This window comes from Notothenia coriiceps, unplaced genomic scaffold (genome assembly GCF_000735185.1).
Source record: "Notothenia coriiceps isolate Sejong01 unplaced genomic scaffold, NC01 NC01_scaffold00027150, whole genome shotgun sequence".
Lineage (NCBI taxonomy): Eukaryota > Metazoa > Chordata > Actinopteri > Perciformes > Nototheniidae > Notothenia > Notothenia coriiceps.
The window spans coordinates 16,080-22,696 of record NW_011359851.1 but is presented as its reverse complement, the minus strand read 5'-3'; the positions used below and the strand labels follow the sequence as shown (position 1 = coordinate 22,696).

Below are 6,617 nucleotides of genomic sequence, written 5' to 3'. Positions count from 1 at the left end.
TTCCTCCTTCTCACAGCGCTCCCCTTCTAAAAGGTCTGCTGGGACGGGAAGGGATGTGGGGTTTCACCACCCTCACCATGCGGCGGTGGGTAGGCGTTCTGGAGCAAGTGTGTGAAACAGATTCATAGATCCATGCATAATGTATTGGTTGCCTATATACTGTATGCAGTGATATAAAAGCAGACAGCGAGAAACAGGACATACAGTGTGTATTCTGTTGAAAGAACAGAGCCTGCTTTTCCATGAACCAACTCCCTGTCCAACAATCTGCCACATGTTCATATAAATAATTGTAATTATAAAAACAAAGTCACACAGGATATGATGCGATTTATATTGCCAGGTGTTTCAAATCAAAGGAAAAACTACTTAACATGAGCATCGGCTGCTTCCAACACTGAGCAGACTCAATCAAATCTCAGCTTTGTCTACTACGTTTGATTGACAGGTGATCTCTTGGATGTGCAGTGCAGAAACAGCACAGCAAACAGTGCAGAAACAGAAAAGGATTTAGCAGATGACCAGTGTATTCCAAAGAACAAGACACTATCTCTAAAGATTCGAGCACAGCCAAGATACAAACAGTTGTGGATCGATATAGTCTACAGAAAGCTTGTGTGTCATGTGGACAATCCCCTTGGGACCAAAACAGCATCAGGCAGAAGAGCAAAAAGGTGTTTGTTTAGACGGACACGAACCAGAAAAGATCATCTCACATTATTGCAATAATCTGCAAATGAGTTAATGAATCTGGATGAAAGAGAGGAAACTAAAAAGGAGAATTAAAATCAAATGTTGGCAATTTCACACCAGAGAAACCTATCTGTGGTAAACTGAAGCCAGTTTTTAAATCAGTAACTTAAACTGAATATAGCTTTAAAAGTGTTCCTTCAGGGCTTTTCCCAGAGCCACTCTTTTTAAAGCCAATTTCTAAACCAGTGATGAAAGACTCAAAATAATGCAGAAGTGGATGTTACTGGATGTCACCCTCGTTGACAGCTTTGTGGCCTTCTCCAAGAACCCCAAATCTGCTTTAGCTTCTTGTTGCGTAACAATTTGGAAGAGATTGGCCATTATATAGTGTCTCATTTACTGACTCCATTGTTGCAATTGAGTCTGCAATACACACATACACTATGTGCATTGTAAATGACCACCTTCACATGCGAGCCCAGTACACACACCTGTAGTGCATTCATAGTCATTCAACTGTAAATAATTCAGGTCTGTGTCTCCAGTGTTTTATGCACACTGTAGCTGGAGCAACAGGTGATCACATCCAAAAGAAATCGCACTGACATGCAGAGATGTAGCCAATACTTCAATCCACAGATATCAGATATCAGATTTTAGATATGAAATGCGGTCAATTATCCTCATAGCCAGGACATCTTAACCGGCCACATCTAAAAAAAATGGTAGGAAAGATAAAAGTAACCCAGCAGGAAAATGTGTTTCATGCTGAATGTGTTTGTGTATTGGGGTGGAAAGACATGGATGTACATGTGTGAGTGAAAAGAGAGTCCACAAAAAATTGTAAACCATCATGTGTGTGGCCCAAGCTGGTTATTACCATCAAGGGAAAATCAGGTAATAATAACTAAAAACCTATTAATTTGAAAGAATGAACAGGGGGAATAAAGTGTTGAAGCAAACTGCTATATAAGGATTTAAAGTGCGAGTACTCACACAAACGCATGGTAGACGAACGCCCATTCCCTCGGTCTCTCCAACACATTGTAGAGGTAATTCTGGAGTCGCCGGTATCGCGCGTTCCTGCGGCCGCTCTGCGCGCTGTAGATCAGCGGCTTCCCGAGCAAGCTGAGCCTGGCACCCTGCTTCCTCTCCGACCCCAACGCACCTGCCGTGGAGGGAGACAGGAGACCGTCACCTACTCGCCCCGCGTTATTCATTGCCCTGCGCCCAGACTCCACATCTTTCAGTGCGTTGTCCTGCGCCCTGCTTCCAGTCGAGGTCTTCAGCCAGAGCCCAGTGCCGCTGCTCTCGTCTCCGGTGTGACTGCGCGGCATGGCATCACCAGCGCACACACACACATGTAGCCTCGTGCGCCAGAGGGTGTTTGACTACTTTCACTATACAGCAAGTAAAACAAAGCAGTGGTTAAAGAGTTAACTAGCTGCTCTCATCCTGTCATCATGTGAGCAGATCCACCGTGCTGTTTGGGAACTTTGGCCATCTGCGAAAAGCTGGAGAAGAGTGGGGTTATGAAGGAGTGGGTCCATTGGAGACACTTGGCTGGGGGAGGGCTCTCTCCCACCCTCCCTCACTCTCTTTCTTACCCTCACTCACTCTCACTTTCCGTCTTGCTTCTTTCTGTCAAAGAAATGTGTTGAGGCTGCCGGTGCCGGTGCTGCACCGGACCATTCTCGCTTTTACGCATCGGGCAGAGAAAGCCACAGCTCAGACAACACCACCAGAAACACAACGTTAGGTGATCTCCACATCCAAAGTTACTGCTTTATCAATAAATGTCCTTTTTGAATAACACATGAATTGAAAAAACGTTAAAAGACAAAAGTGCACCGATGACGCAGGTTTTACGCAGGCAACATTTCTCATGTCCTAAACAACCAGCGTGATATTGATTTATTTATTTTATAAAACATCAAGGCCAACACGACGCATTCATCTGTCACTTAAGTTATGTTTTGAAAAACTTCTAACTAGCATTTTATTAAGTCAGACTTAACTGTCAATTCAACTTAAAATCTCTAAATCGGTTGAAAATGCATCATCAACTCGAGAATATATTCAGAGAATCAAACTGAACCGAACCGGCTTTATAAATATTAACTGCTGCGTCACTGTCCACCGATCATGTGACCCATGGAAAGCACGGACTACTTTGGCTTGTCTTCTGAGGCTTTCACGGTGTTACTGAATAGGCATACCACACGAAATATCCTGCTCTAAAATGTACAGCTTGATGCATCCATGTCTATTCCTAAAGTTTTAATGAGTTGTTTTTTTCAATGTCTATGACTGATTTCTTAAGACATATGTTAGACAAACAGTTGTGATCTTAAGGCTCAGTTTAGTATTGTTCAATAAAATACCTAAGAACAGATTCTTTTTTATGCAAATGTTCCCATTGTTTTGGCTTCGTGCAACTGAGAGAATTTGTTGAAGAGAATTTTACATTGTTTTATTTGGACTTTCCGACTTTATCCACCCAACACTCGAGATGGAGTCAGCAATATAAAGCCCTCGTTTTCTTTTTGTAAATGTGAGCCCATCTCAGGGCCAACATGAGCAAGACATGTTTTTTTAAGACTAATTTAAGACTGTAAAACTGTGATTATAGCGTGACATCTAGTGGTCAAACATAAGCATTACACGAAGAGCCCATGTGACAACAATCTGGATTCAATTTGAAGATAACTAAGGTAACTGAAGGTAAGGTAAGGTAACTTTGATATAGAAAACAGCGATAGAAATTAAAACATGGAACAACAAAAATAATAATAAAAACTTTTTATTCACTAACAATCTGAAGTGATAATTTACCAGCAGTATATTGCAATAGTATGCAGTGGCGGTTAGAACATTTTACATGGGCTGGGAGTTCATGCCAGGGTGGCATGGGAGGGCCGACAGTACGTGGTATTTTATACTGTTTAAATAACCTATGTGTTGTTAAATCATTCCCTAAACAAGCTGTTCAGACCAACAAACTCAAATATAGTATACAACTGCAGAAAATACTCATGTTTACTGTAAGTACATTAAAAGTACTTAGTTATAATTAAGTACACAAATGACATCACCCATCTCTTAAGAGAGCTAAAGGTGACCTGTGCAGCAACACATTTCAATAAATATTTGTCAATACTAAGAGCCGCTAGATTGTGCTGCTGTGATGGAATATGTAAGGAGAATAAGAAGAACATGTGGTCCAGCTGGAGCTTCATCTGCCTCCTGATCCCTGCCTCTGTCCCTCTTTCTGACACTTCATCTTTATTCCTCACATACATTTCTTCTTCTTCACTAATGTCTTCATCTCCTCCTGGCTTCCTCCTGCTCTGACCCTCCTGGTCTCTTTAGTGAACTCTCTTTTCCTTTTCCTCTTTCTGTTCGTCCTGATCACTTGTAATGTTTCCATGTTGTGGTTGGACATGAAAGACTCAACTTGCTGGACGTTAACAGGGTTTATTAACCAGTGCTGGCTCACACACGTTATACATGCTTACTGTGCACTTCATCACTGGTAGTGTATCTATATGCTGTGTAGACAGCAGGGGGCGCAGTTATACTGAGAGCACAATACATTCACATGAATATCACATTGCCCTTTTTAAACAGCTGTAAACATTTGGCTGTTATACTGCATTTAACATTCCAGTTATCTGGAACTTTTCTGCTCCCCTCAGATAATTCCAGATATGTGTTTGCTGTGTTTGGATCCAGAGTGATCTCCTGTGAATATGTTAAGAACCCAGCTCTGGTGGTGGGCTCAGCTGCTGACTGTAAAACCTCCACTTCAGTCGGTGAGACGTTTGTCCATTCCTCTCTCAGGACGTCCTGTAGTTTGTCTCTGCTGACAGGGCCGCCGTCACGTCCTCAAAGTAGCTCAGAGGACGGATGTTGATGCTGGAGGAGTGTGTAGCTTCACTGAGGGCTGGCAGTGAGGGGGGGTAGCTGAGCAGAAAGTGGTTGTGATCCTCTGTGTGAGACAGCAGCTTCAGCTCAGCGTCTCTCCTCTTCAGCTCAGAGATCTCCTGCTCCAGCTTCTCCTGGAGCTCTCTGACTCCACTCACTTCTCTCTTCTGCTGGGATCTGAGCTGCTGCTTCACATCAGAGCTTCTTTTCTCCATGAGACGGATCAGCTCAGTGAACGTCTTCTCACTGTCCTCCACTGCTTTCTCAGCAGAGCCATTTACGGCCTCCACCTCCTGCTGAAGCAGCTTCACCTCCTTCTCTCCGTCCTGGATTCTCTGCTGGATGTTTAGTCGACTCCCCTCCAGCTCTCTCTGCCTCTCAGTCCTCTCTGCTGCAGCTGACACCGTGTCGTGGCCTTTGTGTTCGTCCACAGAGCAGATATAACAGATACTCTGCTGATCAGTGCGGCAGAACAGCTTCATCACCTCGTCGTGATGAGAGCAGATGTTCTCCTGGAGCTTCTTGGAGGGCTCCACCAGCTTTTGTTTCTTAAAGACAGGTGATTCATAATGAGGCTGGAGGTGTTGGTCACAGTAAGAGGCCACACACAGCAGACAGGACTTACAGGCTCTCAGTTTCCTCCCAGTGCAGACATCACAGGCCACATCTCCAGCTGGCAGCATAGCAGAGATCAGCAGGAGCAGGTGGGGGTCCAGTCTTCTTCAGCTCCTCCACTGAAGCTGCTATGATGGTGTTTTTCAGCAGGACAGGCCTCGGTGTGAAGCTCTGCCTGCACTGAGGGCAGCTGTGGCTCTTCTTTTCATCCTCTCCGTCCCAGAAGCCTTTAATACACTTCATGCAGTAGCTGTGTCCACAGGAAGACGTCACCGGATCCTTCAGTAGATCCAGACAGACCGGACAAGATAAGATTTCCCGGTCCAGCTGAACTCCTTTCTGCGCCATTTCAGCTCTCAGTGGGAGCGAGTGTGTGAGTTGCACTTCCTGAGAACTGAAACTATGAGCTGTGATCTGAACAACATGTGTGGGCGGTGAATTTGGCCTATCAGCTCTTGTACTTTACGTTTTGGTTACACCCATCCTCCTCTGTGTGGATCTAAAGGGGAGGAACCAGGACATACAGAGTGGAGCTGGCCGTGTCTGAGAGCAGGAAGAAGAGGGAGGGCTCATCAATCTCTGACTCATTCCAGGAGGAGGAGCAGACACTCTGAACTGTTTCCTCATTCACAAACGGAGCCTCGCTTACAACCTGCTCTTCATTTGAAAACATTCTTCAGCTGAAAAATATCTCCTGTCGCCTCAGACTTTTGTAGCAGACAGCTCCGAACTACTAGTAAAGGTAGCACGTCACAGTTTCAGTTGCTAACAAACACTAAAAGTCTACATTACTGTACTCGGGCACAAACGCGTGAAACCGCCCACACCCAAAACCACTTAACCGACATTCCAAAACCTGTTTTACTCGTTTTGTAAACAAATCCTAATGTTTTTGCATTGTAGGCATTGAAAGTTGTTCTGAGTCAATGGAGAGAGGCGGAATAGGAGGAGAGAGGTAGCATAGGAGTAGGAGATGGAGATAGGAGGGAGAAGATAGAGGAGGAGAGGAGAATAGAGGAGATGGGGGAGAACACGACAGGTACGTATAGGTAACAACAAAAATTTTCAAGAATGTACCTTCGGAAATAAAAGAGATCACGAAGTGAGGCTAACGAGCTCAGTTGTTATTTCGTCAAAACCACAAATGCCAGTACCTACGGTACACTAAACCACGAACAAGTTACCACCATCGTAAAATATTACCTCACAACTTACCGTTGTTCAATTAAAAGTCTACAGACACGATGTCTTGCACACGTCACAAAACGTGTTCACGGCTCGTCTTGACGCGTTCTGCCCCACGTCTCGACTTGCACACAATCTCAAAACTCTAAACTCGACTCCAAACGAGAACCACTCTCAAATTTATTAATACGAATACA

General features: G+C 44.3%; 1 pseudogene; it reads right to left on the bottom strand.

Moving 5' to 3' along the window:
- Window positions 1-4,233: 4,233 nt before the first annotated feature.
- LOC104957476 (E3 ubiquitin/ISG15 ligase TRIM25-like) lies at window positions 4,234-5,660 on the bottom strand (annotated as a pseudogene).
- Between the last annotated feature and the right edge of the window lie 957 nt (window positions 5,661-6,617).